The following is a 15,269-nucleotide window of genomic DNA, read 5'->3' as shown; positions in this document are numbered from 1 at the left end:
TGAATATCCCATATGGAAGGTAAGGATGACCATGTTTCTGGAAGCAACAGATCCAGAATACCTTGATAGAATCAAGGAAGGGCCTCACAAACCTACCAAGCTCGCTGTTGTAGTTGCAGGTGAAGCAGCAATGACCGTACCAAAGGAAAAGAATGATTACACTGCTGAAGATATAGCATCTATTGCTAAGGATGCCAAGGTACGTCACTTATTGCATAGTGCCATTGATAATGTAATGTCAAACAGGGTAATCAACTGCAAGACTGCTAAGGAGATATGGGATGCACTGGAGACAAGGTGTCAAGGAACTGAAACAGTTAAGAAGAACAGGAAGACAATACTCACTCAAGAGTATGAACACTTTGACTCTAGGACTAATGAGTCATTGACTGATGTATATGATAGATTTGTCAAACTCTTGAATGACTTGTCATTAGTAAATAAGGAGTATGATCTTGAAGATACAAACCTCAAATTCCTGTTAGCTCTTCCTGAATGTTGGGATTTGAAGGCAACAACAATAAGAGACAACTACAATCTTGATGAAATAACTCTTGATGAAATCTATGGAATGCTCAAGACTCATGAACTTGAGATGGAACAAAGAAGCAAGAGGAAAGGAGGAAAGTCAAGGACAGTTGCTCTCAAGGTTGAAGAGGAATCCCCCAAACCACCTTCCTCAAAGAAAGATAAGGGTAAAGCTCTTATCATAAAATCTGATACTGAGTCATCAAGTTCTGAGAGTGATGATGACTCAGATTCTGAAAGCTTGCCTGAAACTGATGCTGATGAGGAGATGATGAAGCTGTGTGCTCTTATGGTGAAAGGAATCACAAAGATTGCATACAGGAAGTTCAGGAAGGGAAAGAAGTTTTCCAGGAAAGGCATAAGTTCTGATAAGAAGAATTTCAGAAGATCTGAAGGAAAAGGAGGAAAGTCTGACAGAGGAGATTACGCTAATGTTAAATGTTATAATTGTGGTGAGAAAGGCCACATATCTCCTGATTGCAAGAAGACCAAGAATGACAAAGGCAAAGCTCTTGTCATAAAGCAGAAAAGCTGGACAGACACCTCAGACTCTGAAAGTGAGGAGAACTATGCATTGATGGCAAATGCTGATAAATCAAGTTCTGAGAGCAGTTCTGAAGCTGCTGAAACAAAGGTACCTCAGACTACTTATGCTTTTCATACTGATGATATTAATGAGTTGAGAAGATATCTTAAAACCATGTTTGTTAGTTATAGAGATCAAACTTTAACATGTGAAAGATTAACTTCTGAAAATCTTGCTTTTAGGAAAAGAAATGATTTCTTAGAAAAAGAGTTAGTCATGTTTCATCAAACTCAGCAGGATAGAGATAATGCTTTTTATGTTAGGGATGAAGTGCTAAAAATGAATGAATCTCTAAAAACTGAGTTAGAAAAGGAGAGAGAGATTATCAGAACTTGGACTAACTCTGGCAAAACAACTCAAAATTTGCTAAGCAGTGAAAACTGGAAAGAGGGCTTAGGCTATGGAGAAAATAAAAAAGGAACTGTAGAAATTAAGCCTGTTGATAAGCAAAAGCCGAAGTTAAAACCTGTTAAGTTTGTAACTGAAAAATCCGAAAATGAGAAATCAGAAGTTAAAAAGAAATTAGCTTCTGACAAACTAAAACAGGAAAAGACAGCTGAAGTTAACATAGGCTTAATGACAAAGAAGCAGCTTAAGCATAAGCTGAAAGATGTTAAGAATGCAAACAAGGTAAAATCACCTAAGAAAAACAGGAATGGAAAGGAAGGTGTGAATAAAAGCAATAACTATAAATCTGTTCCTGATGCTCCTAGGAAAGCATGTCATAACTGTGGAAGTTCTAACCATCTGGCTTCTTTTTGCAGGAAGAATAAGAATATTAACTCCTTATCTACAAAGTCAGGAGTTAAGAGTCAGTCTGTTAGATACAAACCACAAAATCCTTGTTTTCATTGTGGTAGTTTATGGCATTCCATTTATACTTGTAAGGAATATCATAGTTTGTACTATGATTATTATCAAATAAAACCTTCTTTCAAGAAAGTTTATGTTGTTCCTTCTAGTATAAGTTCTGATAAGAAAACTGTTAACATAAAATCTGATGTTAAATCCGCTGCAAATGTTAACAAACCTAAAAAGGCCAAAGGATCCAAGCAAGTCTGGGTCCTTAAAACTAATAATTAGTGGTCTTTTTGATTGCAGGGCAACAGGAAAAATATTTTAGTTCTGGACAGTGGATGTTCAGGACATATGACTGGAAATAAGGCCCTGCTATCAGACTTTATGGAGAAAGCTGGCCCAAGTGTTTCTTATGGAGATGGCAACATTGGAAAAACTTTGGGATATGGCAATATCAATCTTGGGAATGTCATTATTAAAGATGTAGCTCTGGTCTCAGGACTTAAACACAACTTACTGAGTATAAGTCAAATCTGTGACAGAGGTTATCATGTTGATTTCTTTGCAGAACATTGTGAAATAGTTAGTAAATCTAAAGGAAAAATTGTTCTGAAGGGATTCAGGCGTGGTAACATTTATGAAGCTAAGCTTTCAACAAGTTCTGATGGTTCTGCAATCTGTTTAGTGAGTAGAGCCTCAACTGAAGAAAGCTGGAATTGGCACAAGAAACTCTCTCATTTAAACTTCAACAAGATAAATGAACTGATCAAGAAAGATCTTGTGAGAGGACTGCCAAAATCAGTGTTTGTTCCTGATGGTCTTTGTGACTCATGTCAGAAGGCTAAACAAAGAAAATCTTCGTTCAAGAGCAAGACTGAATCATCAATTCTTGAGTCTTATTATCTGCTTCATGTTGATCTATTTGGTCCAGTGAATGTCATGTCTATTGCAAAGAAGAAATATGCGTTGGTCATAGTAGATGAGTTCACCAGATACACATGGGTGTATTTCTTGCACACAAAAAGTGAAACTGCATCTATCCTGATTGATCATGTTAAAAATCTGGATAAATTGATCAAAGATTCTGTGAAAATTTTGAGGAGTGATAATGGCACTGAATTCAAGAATTTGATAATGGAAGAGTTCTGCAAAAATCATGGAATAAAGCAGGAATTTTCTGCTCCTGGAACTCCACAGCAAAATGGAGTTGTTGAAAGGAAGAATAGAACTCTAATTGAAGCTGCACGAACAATGCTTGAAGAAGCAAAGCTTCCAACCTATTTCTGGGCTGAAGCTGTGCAGACTGCTTGTTTTACTCAAAATGCAACACTCATTAACAAGCATGGAAAAACACCATATGAGATGGTGAAGAACAAGAAGCCAAATCTCAAATACCTTCATGTATTTGGATGTAAGTGTTTTGTTCTCAAGACTCATCCTGAACAACTATCCAAGTTTGATCTAAAAGCTGATGAGGGAATCTTTGTAGGATATCCACTTTCTACAAAAGCCTTCAGAGTCTATAATTTGAGAACAAAAGTGGTCATGGAATCTATCAATGTCTCTTTTGATGACAAGAAGATCACTGGACTTGAAGATTGCATTGATCATGATAAGCTGAGATTTGAAAATGAAGATTCATATTCTGATATCTCAAGTCCTGACAGTCTAAGTCCTGATACTGTAAATTCTGATGGATTAAACTCTGATGTTATTGAAACTGTGGTGACTACGTCAAAGGAAGATGCACCAATGCAGGGGGAGCATACTCAAGATATTATCACATCTCAAGAAGCATCAGAACATACATCTGGCTCTTTAAATTCTGATTCATCAAGTTCTGATAAGCCAAGTACTGACAGTGCTGAAAATCTAAATACTGAAGGATCCAACTCAGAGAGCATAGTTTCAGGGGGAGCATCAGAAAATGAAACCGAAGACAGCATGAATCATGGGGGAGCATCCAGTTCTAGAGAAAATCTTCCATCTGCAAGGAAGTGGACAAAATCACATACACCTGATTTAATAATTGGAAATCCTGAGGCAGGTGTCAGAACTAGAACAGGTACTTCTAATGAATGTCTTTACAATTCTTTTCTCTCTCAGTCTGAGCCAAAGAAAGTGGAAGAAGCTCTTCAAGATGCTGATTGGGTGCAAGCAATGCAGGAAGAGTTGAATGAATTTGAAAGAAACAAAGTCTGGACCTTAGTGCCAAGACCCAAGAATAGATCGGTTGTTGGTACAAAGTGGGTATTCAGAAACAAAACTGACAGTGATGGCATAATTGTAAGGAACAAGGCAAGGCTGGTTGCAAAAGGATATTCTCAACAGGAGGGAATTGACTATGATGAAACATTTGCTCCAGTTGCTAGGTTAAAAGCCATAAGGATATTCATGGCTTATGCTGCTCACAAAAAGTTTACTGTCTTTCAAATGGATGTGAAAAGTGCTTTTCTCAATGGAGAATTGGAAGAGGAAGTATATGTTGAACAACCTCCAGGCTTTGTAGATTCCAAACATCCAGATTATGTCTACAGGCTTGATAAAGCACTTTATGGACTTAAGCAAGCTCCTAGAGCATGGTATGAGACTTTAGCTCAGTTTCTTCTGGAAAGTGGATTCAACAGAGGAACTATTGACAAAACATTGTTCTATCTCAACCATGGCAAGGACTTACTTCTGATCCAGATTTATGTTGATGATATTATTTTTGGGTCTCCAAATGACAAACTTTGCAAAAAGTTTGCCAACCTAATGCAGTCAAGATATCAGATGAGTATGATGGGAGAACTTAGTTATTTTCTGGGCCTTCAAGTCAAGCAGAGTGAAGAAGGAACTTTTATTTGTCAATCTAAGTACACCAGAAACTTGCTGAAGAAATTTGGAATGCAAGACTGTTCAAGTGCATCCACTCCCATGGCCACTGCAACAAAACTGGATAAGGATACTGGTAATTCAGTAGATATTACTGATTACAGAGGTATGATTGGCTCACTTCTCTATCTAACTGCTAGTAGACCAGATATCATGTTTGCTACCTGTCTTTGTGCAAGATTTCAAGCAGATCCAAGAGAACCTCACTTAACAGCTGTAAAAAGAATCTTTAAGTATCTTAAAGGAACAGCTGATCTAGGATTATGGTATCCTAGAGAATCAGATTTTAAATTAATAGGTTACTCAGATGCAAATTTTGCAGGTTGCAAAATTGACAGGAAAAGCACAAGTGGTAGCTGCCAATTTCTTGGAGGCAGGTTGGTTTCTTGGTATAGCAAGAAACAAAAGTCAATTTCCACATCAACTGCAGAAGCAGAGTATATTGCTGCAGGAAGCTGCTGTGCACAGATTCTCTGGATGAAGAATCAGTTACTAGATTATGGGTTAACGTATTTCAAAATCCCTATTTACTGTGATAATCAAAGTGCTATTGCTATGACAGGTAATCCAGTTCAACACTCTATGACAAAGCACATCAGCATCAGGTACCATTTCATCAGGGAACATGTGGATGAAGGTACAGTGGAATTGCATTTTGTTCCCACAGATCAACAAGTAGCAGATATCTTCACAAAACCACTGTGTGAAGCTACCTTTTCAAAATTGGTAAATGAACTTGGAATGATTTCAGGTTCTTTCTCTAAATCTGCTTAAACTTGTTCTATGTTATCAGACTTTATGATCAGTATTTACAGAATTAATCTCTTTGTATATTCTGTGCATTAATTGATAAATGTCTTTAAGTACTGACTGTTGTCTGATATATGTTTCTAAACTCTGATAAGTGATATGTCTGTTTCAGTAACTATTCTATCCTATGAGGATAACTGTGCTAGATACTGACCTACTAGTCTTCAATAAACAAATGATCCCATGAAAGAAGTAATTATTTCTGTGGAAATCTTATGACACAAGCAAATTCTGATAACTGAGCTTAGTTAAGTTTACTTTGCATATCTTATTACTAAGTCCCAAATTAGAATAATGCTACTCATCTGTTTAAGTTCTGATTCTAGTAAAACTGCTGAATGTACTAAGTGCTGATAAACCTCACTTATCAAAAGAAAAAGAAAAGAATCAAAGAATAATATCAGGTACTCCTTTGAGATCTAGAGTAAAAATGTGAAAGGGACGACCCAAGTGCATTGCTGGTATTAAGTAAATATGCATTAGAAAAGCAAATATTTTCTTGGTGACTTTTCACACTCTATGATTACTGGAGAAATACTCTGATAATAGCATAAATTCTGATAAACAGTCGTGACTCACTTACACTGAGAAGCCTCTGTAAAATAGAATTTCAAAAGATGCATAAAATTAGCACAAAAACAGTTGAGGTGGACTCATGCATGAACTCATTTATCAGTAGGTTTCAGGATAATGACAGTTCTTTAGCAAAATTTTAATTATGACTTATTTCTAAGATGTACTGAAGTAGATCAGACTTTACTCTTTGTCTGTTATTTAGCTTAATGCACACACACATCACTCCATATGAATGATGAAATTTCTGTGGTGGTCTATGTTATTTTAGATAAACAGTCATTGTGTCACTTCTGCACAAATTCTGAGGACAAGTTCTAGTTACACGTTCTGATGATTAAGTTCTGACGTTCATAACTAAGAACTTGTATGAGTATTTACTAAGATAGATATTCCTTGTTCGAGTTAAGACATTATGTTCTGATGACTGTTAAGTTCTGGTATAGGTCTAAGTTCTGATTTTTCAGTCTAACCCTTTACTTGACTTATCTGTGAGTAAAATTTGGTAACAGTCTCAGATTAATTTCGAAATGTTGAAGTGGAAGATTAAGAGAACAAAGACTGTTCCTCAAACATCTCAGAAGAAGAGGAGGATTACTTTGAGAGATGCATCAGATTCTGAGGATCAGATTCCATCTTCAGAACCTATGACTGATGAAGCTGAGAAGGCAACTTCTCAGAAGGATTCTGCAATTGGGGGTTCTAGGCTTCTCAAGAGGCTTCGACGTATGACGGTTCCTGCAACTCCCAAGGAATCCAAATCAACAAGAAGTACAAGAAACAGAGGGCACAGAGGCCAGTTTCAGATGATGAGGAGGAAGCAGCTAAGGAAGGGGATCAGGAATCTCTGATCTCACAAGACAAGGAATTTGCTCCAGTCACTTCTTCTCCATCAACTCCATCTCAGGAACCTGTATCTGACAAGGCTAATTCACCTTCTATTATCTCTTGTTGATCCAGGCACAAGTGCTGAAATTGATAGTCAGAACCTGGTTGTGCCTGAAATACTCTTTTCTTAGAAGCTCCAACAGCAAATAATCCTTCCACAAACAACCTGTTACTGATGCTGTTCAAACTCCTGAGTTATCACTAACACCTTCTCTGCATCAAGATGATGATCAGATTTTAGGTGAGCATCAGGATATGGCTGTTGATCAGAACTTAGTATCAGATCAGCAATTAGAGGATGTTGAAGCCTCCATTGCTACTCATACAGTTGTCTTATCAGAAGATACTGATTCTTTAAGTTCTGATGCTGCAAATGTTGAGATACTGGTGAAGCTGCTTACAACTGTAGATGCTGAATGCAGCAGGTCCTTCAGGACATACTCCTCCACTGACTCTTCCTAAGTCTGAAACTGCTAAAGGAGTTTGTTATCAGGGATACACAGTACCTTGGAGTGAAACTCCTGCAGGTTAGGAGTGGACTAAGGAATGGAACTCAGTTTTCATGTGTTCCAAATGCTTTACATCTTGCTGAGCACTTGACTAAAGCTAATGAAATGTTACATTCTGATGATTTTAAATCAGCTTAGAGTCAACTGCATTGAGTACTAAACATCTACATAGGTCTTCATTCAACACTCATGCAGAGCTACACAAGATTCAGGAGAACTTTATTAAACAGGAACAAGTTTGGAAACTTGATAAGAAAAGTTCTTTCAACCTACCATTGACAGGGTTGCTTATATTGAGAAAACTCAAGAGAAGCAACAAGCTCAGATTGATCAAATTCTGACAAATCAAGCCTCTCAGCAATCGCAACTTACTGAAATCCCAGACCTCAGTGGAACTACTTATCTCTCTTTTATTACCTGCTGATGCCAAAAAGGGGGGAGAAGGTAATTAAGTCCAAATGCAAAACCAACAAGTCACTGCAAGGAAAGGATGATGGAAAAGATGACCAATGGAAACTCTGGAATGGGTAGTGGTCATAGTCAAGGTAGAAGGTTTACAATCAAGACAAGCTCTTCACAGAACATAGTTTCTGATACTGGGAAAAGAATAAGTTCTGCTGCTGGTAAAAGGATAGTTCTGATGAACTTCTAGATCTGATGAGGAATGTCAAGACAGTTATTTCTTCAAGAAAATCCAGGGATGGACTTGGAAAGTTTAAAGGAAGAAGAAGCCAGACTTAAATCAGAGAAAGTCACATCTAAATCTGAAGCTTCTGGTAAAAAGTTACTTCCAAAACCTAAAGGCATTGTGATCAAAGAAAGGATACATACTGAAGAAACTTTGGCTAGATCACAACCACAGATAGATCCAAGATCCAAAGGTAAAGAAAAGGTTGGTGAACCTATCAAGCCTTATGTACCTCCCGAGGAAGAAGAAATTACTGATGGAAAAGATAATCTTGCTCTGACTTCAAGAAAAGTTCTTAAAACAACCTCTGACATGGCTCAAGTTGTTCAGAGTCAAGAAATTGTAAGTTCTGATATTCAGAAGAAGCAAGTAACCTCTGACAGTGCTCAAGTTAACTTGATATCAGAAAATAAATCTAAAACACTCCTACCAGGATTCACTAAAGCAAAACAGATTCAATCTTTGAAGACTACTTCAAGTGGTTTTGAAGCAAGAGTAGTTACTGGAAAGGAAGCTAGAGATAAAACTGGATTGGGAAGTGCTGATGAAAGAAGAGTACACAACACTACCGATGATCCAACTTCCTTGAGTGAACCAGGTATTGGAGCAACTCCTGAGAGATTGAATCAACTAGAATCTGTACAGATGGTTTACCATACCTACTTGAAAGAATACATCATGTTGTATTTCATGACAGATGGTAGGGTTTATCATATAAGACAAAATGCCATTCCGTTGAAGTATTTTGAAGAATTGGAGCATGTATTGTTCTTACTTCAAGTGGATGACAGAATAACAGAGACTGCTGCAAACTACTTAAAGGAACAGATTCAGAGACAGAAAAGACTTTATTCTGTTAAGTCTGACAGCAGATATGTTCCAAAGTACAGAAATCACAATGGTGATATTGTTGATATGAAGCCTAATACTGCACAGATCAGAACATATCTTGGTATTAAGGGGCTTGAATTCAATCTAGAGTCTAATAAAGCTTATGTCATAAGACTAGATCGGGAGTTGAGAAAAGCAAAGATTAATGATCTCAGAGCTGCAATATTTCAAACTGGTGAAGATACTGCAGAGCTTAAAGATGTCAAACGGAGAATGATTGATGAACTCAGATATGCTGAGAAATGTTTGTTGAAGAATTATCTCAGAACAACTCCTGACATCAGAGAGATCAGAAAATGATGAAGCCAAGTCGAAGATCTACAACTGCTTAAATTCTGATATTTATACAGATTGAAGTTGTTATCAGAAGTTGAATTGGTAAAAACTTTAAGGACTGTAAGTTGTAGTTATCTTGTCTATTTCTCATGCATTTGTACTTAATGTTTTTGACATCATCAAATATCTGTTAAACTTGTATATTTTGTTAATTTACAAGTTGGGGGAGATTGTTAGATATATTTGATAATGTCATGGCTAATATGTTTTATGTTTAGATTTTAGATCTTATTTGAACAGAACAAATCAGTACTTAACTGATCAGTACTTATACTGGAAGTCAGAACTTAAGGGATATCAGTACTTATGTTATCAGGAGATAGATATCAGAACTTAAGTGCTGAAGGACGATCAGATAAGGACAGTAGCTGATTAAAGTTAAGAAGATCAAGATAAACATAAGAAGAGATATGCATGAAGAAGGAATTCCGTGAAGAATGGAATACTTGGAATAGAAGATATCTGATTGATATATTTTAGGAAGCAGAATTATATTCCATATCAATTAGCGAATATCTTGTAACTGTGTAGTATATAAACACAGACATAGGGTTTACACTATAAGTGTTATCATTATCGAGAATATTATTTAATATAACTCTAGCAGCTCTCGTGATATTTTGTTCATCACTGAGAGATAACAGTTCCAGATTGTAACAGAGTTTATTGTTTAAATAAAGTTTGTTTTCTGTTACATAAGTTCTTGAAGTTTGATTTGATTGTAATAAACACTGTATTCACCCCCTCTACAGTGAAAGTGTGACCTAACAGAATATGATCTTGAAGATTCAAATCTAAAATTCCTTTTAGCTCTTCCTGAAAATTGGGATTTGAAGTCTACTACCATAAGTGACAACTATGACCTTACTGAAACTACTCTTGATAAAATTTATGGTATGCTCAAGACTTATGAACTTGAGATGGATCAAAGGAGCAAGAAGCATGGAAGAACTTGAGATGGATCAAAGGCAAGAAGCATGGAAGAAAGTCAAGGACAATTGCTCTTAAGACTGAGGAGGAATCTCCTAAAGTTGTTGCCTCAAAGAGGGGCAAAGGAAAGGCTCTCATCATAAAGTCTGATTCAGAGTCATCATATTCTGATGATGATGATTCAGAAACTGAAAGTTTACCTGAGATAGATGCTATGGAAGAGATGATAAAATTGTGTGCTCTTATGATGAAGGGTATCACAAAGATAGCCTACAGGAAATTCAGAAAAGGCAAGAAGTTTTCCAGGAAAAGTGCAAGTTCTGATAAGAAAGGGTTCAGAAAGTCTGAAGGTAAAGGAAAGTCTGACAGAGGAGACAAATCAAATGTCAAATGCTACAACTGTGGTGAAAGAGGCCACATATCTCTTGACTGCAAGAAAGGAAAAAGTGACAAAGGCAAGGCACTTGTCACAAAGAAGAAAAACTGGACAGACACTTCAGATTCTGAACATGAGGTGAACTATGCCCTAATGGCAAATACTGATAGCAGTCCTGAAACTGCTAAATTGAAGGTACCTCGAACAACTTATGCCTTTCATACTGATGATATTACTGAGTTGAGATTATATCTTAAAACCATGTTCATTAGTTATAGAGATCAGACTTTAACATGTGAAAGATTGACATCTGAAAATCTTGCTTATAAAAAGAGAAATGATTATTTAGAAAAGGAGTTAGTTTTTCTTCATCAAACTAAGAAAGAAAAAGACAATGCTTTATATGTTAGAGATCAAGTGTTGAAATTGAATGAATCTCTAAAAGTTGAATTAGAAAAGGAAAGAGAGATTATCAGAACCTGGACTAACTCTGGCAGAACAACTCAGAATTTATTAAGTAGTGGAAACTGGAAAGAGGGCTTAGGTTATGGAGATGATAAAAGTGAAAAAGGAACTAAACAAATTGAGCCAATTGTTGTTAAATAGACTGCTAAGCCAAAGGTAAATCCTGTTAAGTTTGTAGCAAAAACTGTAAAGTCTGATTCTGAAAAGATGAAAGAGACTGTGACAGAAGTCAAAGATAAGTCAACTTCTGACAAATTAAAATAGGATAAACCAGCTGAAGTTAACATAGGTTTAATGACAAAGAAGCAGCTTAAGCATAAGCTGCAAGAGATTAGGAATGTCAACAAGGTAAAGGAAGCTAGGAAAAATAGGAAAGGAAAGGAAGGTGTGAATAAAAGCAATAATTATATGCCTATTCCTAATGCTCCTAGAAAGAAATGTTATAACTGTGGAAACTCTAACCATCTTGCTTCTTTTTGCAGGAAGAATAAAGATATAAACTCTTTACCTCCTAGATCAGGAGTTAAGAGTCAGTTTGGTAGGTTTAAGCCACAAAATCCTTGTTTTCATTGTGGTAGTATATGCCATTCCATTTATACTTGTAAGGAATATCATAGTTTGTACTATGATTATTATCAAATAAAAACCTTCTTGAAGGAAAGTTAGTATTATTCCTTCGAGTGTAAAGTCTGATGCAAATTCTGATATAAGTTCTGATAAACAACATGTTAGCATAAACTCTGAAACTAAATCCACTGCAAATGCTAAGAAACTTAAAAAGGCCAAAGGATCCAAGCAAGTCTGGGTCCTTAAAACTCACCAATAGTGGTCTTTATGATTGCGGGGCAACTAGAAAAACATCCTAGTGTTGGACAGTGGATGTTCAGGACATATGACTGGAAAAAAACCCTGCTATCAGACTTTGTGGAGAAAGTTGGCCCAAGAGTTTCTTATGGAGATAGCAACATGGGAAAAACTCTGGGATATGGCAATATAAATCTTGGGAATGTCATCATTGAAACAGTAGCTCTTGTCTCAGGACTTAAACACAATCTTCTAAGTGTGAGTCAAATTTGTGACAGAGGTTATCATATGGATTTCTTTGAAGAACACTGTGATGTAGTAAGCAATTCAACAGACAAAGTGGTTCTGAAAGGTTACAGGCATGGTAACATTAATGAAGCCAGACTTTTAACATGTTCTGATGGTTCTGCAATCTGTCTGTTGAGTAGAGCATCAATTGAAAAAAGCTGGAATTGGCACAAAAGACTCTCTCATTTAAATTTCAACAACATAAATGAGCTTATAAAGAAAGATCTTGTGAGAGGACTGCCAAAATCAATATTTGCTCCTGATGGCCTTTGTGATTAATGTCAAAAGGCAAAATAAAGAAAATCTTCTTTCAAGAGCAAAACTGAATCCTCAATTCTTGAGCCTTATCACCTACTACATGTTGATCTATTTGGTCCAGTCAATGTCATGTCTATTTCAAAGAAGAAATATGTTATGGTTATAGTGGATGAGTTCACAAGGTACACTTGGGTGTATTTCCTGCACAAGAAGAATGAAACTACATCTACTCTAACTGATCATGTCAGACAACTAGATAAGTTGGTCAAAGATTCTGTTAAAATTATAAGAAGTGATAATGGCACTGAGTTTAAGAATTCAATCATGGAAGAGTTCTGCAAAGAGCATGGAATCAAACAGGAATTTTCTGCACCTGGAACTCCTCAGTAAAATGGAGTTGTAGAAAGAAAGAACAGGACTCTCATTGAAGCTACACGAATTATGCTTGATGAAGCAAAGCTACCAACCTATTTTTGGGCTGAAGCTGTGCAGACTGCTTATTTTACACAGAATGCTACACTCATAAACAAGCATGGAAAAACACCTTATGAGATGTGAAGAAAAAAAGCAAAATCTGAAATACTTTCATGTATTTGGTTGTAAGTGTTTTGTCTTAAGACTCATCCTGAACAGCTATCAAAATTTGTTCTAAAAGTTGATGAAGAAATTTTTGTTGGATATCCACTTTCCACAAAAGCCTTCAGAGTCTACAATTTAAGAACAAGGTGTTAGGTCCCGAATTATCATAGAAGGGGGGTTAAATACGATAATCACTAAATTAAAATTCTTTCAAATCTTTAGCGGATAAAATATTTAGTGCTCGGTTAGTGGTTTCATGTTCTTGAGAGGAATAGTGTTTGGAACGATAAAAATAAGGAACAAAAGATATTCGGGGAAATATATATTCGTATATAAATCCTGGAGGGTGTTGCTACACTCCGGTAAATAAATTAACCGGCTACAATCTAAGAATAACAAAGTTCCTAGCTACTACAAAGATTTACAAATCAAATCCTATACAATAATCTAGCTTTTGTTGGTACTAGGATTTAATTACCGGGTAACGATTATAATGCCCCTAAGAATATACAAGAATTAAATCGGGCATTATAACGTTACTCCGGTGAGAAGTTAAACGGATATTCAAGTAGCTTGAACTCCTCTGTAAATCTCCGCTTCTTGTTTTATCAGCTCTCTTTTTGTTGGAGAAGAAGATAAACAGTTCTCTATTTAGATCTGCTGCAAGTGTAGTCTTTATACACAATAAATTGTGTGGCTGAGAATGAGGGGCTCTGTGGCGACAAGTCATTTCTGTGGCGACAGGACCTCTGTGGCGACAAGGATACTACTAGTACATCAGCAATTGAGTTTTATTAATCTAACTCCCCTGTGGCGACATGCTGTGTGGCGACAAAGGGGGGAGGGGGAATCTCCTGTGTTTCTTGTGGCGACACACTTCATTCACTATAACAAGTACATGTAAATGTACTTGTTTTATAAACCAAAATTAAACAAACGTTTGTTTGTTTATCCTTTTATTGTGATTTTCTTTTTCTTCTTTTCTTTTTCTTTTTTTTCTTTTTCTTTTTGTTTTCTTTTTCCCTTTTTTTTGTTTTGTTTTCTTTTTTTTTCTTTTTCTATTTTCTTTTTAAGTTTAAATTGTAATTAAATTAATTTATAAAATAAACTTAAATATAACTTATATTAATAAACTAATTTAGATTTATAAAATAAACTTATTTAAAGTTTATAAGATAAATCAATTTAAGTTTATTAAATAAAAATATTAAAGTCCTTTAAATAAATTTATTTAATTTACCAATTAAACTTTAAGCTTCGCCAGTCCCCTGAGATGTTGAGCTGTATACCCCGCGCACCTCTTCTCGTACTTTAATAGACAAATGTTCAATCCAAGTACGTTCCTCAACTTAACAATTCTTCTATAAATAATACCCAGATTCCTTTCACGAGCTGTTGACGCTTGGTGCAACTGGTCTGGTTCACAGATGACTAACCCCGATTCAGGTCTTTGTATTATAGACTTGATTACATTGTTAAGCTTGCCTCAACTTTATTGCTTCGGACACTGACTGTCAATAAACAACTGTACTTTCTGTTATTCCCAGTGGACTAACAATGAGATTTACAGAAGGGAGGTTGAATGTAAATCTCAAAACTTTTTCAAGTTTTGAGCAGTTTGTAAGGCTAAGTGTTTGAGTGATCAAATGTGTGTGAATTGCTTGGAGCTGATACAGACAGATATATATTCAAACACAAATGTAATGAACACAAAGAACTTAAAAACTTTCACAGCTGCTTCCTAGTACAAACTAGATGATTTCTCTCTTGATATTTCTAAACAGCTCAGGGAAAATTCACACCTAATTACTAGCTACTACTTGGTTTATATATCACCAAGTTTACAAGTAAAGACAAAGATAAAGTACAATAAGAAAATAGTTCTCCACTTGTTTCTATTCCATTTTTATCCAGTGTAATATGGAATTATCTGTTGACTTTCCATTTTGAACCAGACTAAAAATGGCTGCTTTTTCTGCTGTTCCTGAAATAGGCTACCACATCTCTGTCAATCCATGTGCCTCTGTCAGCTTTGTTAACTGTCACTATCAACTGCTATGAGACTGAGCATCCGTGAAGCTTTCATCG

This window comes from Apium graveolens, chromosome 7 (assembly GCF_009905375.1).
Source record: "Apium graveolens cultivar Ventura chromosome 7, ASM990537v1, whole genome shotgun sequence".
NCBI classification, from domain to species: Eukaryota; Viridiplantae; Streptophyta; class Magnoliopsida; order Apiales; family Apiaceae; genus Apium; species Apium graveolens.
Note: the sequence above shows the minus strand (reverse complement) of the source record.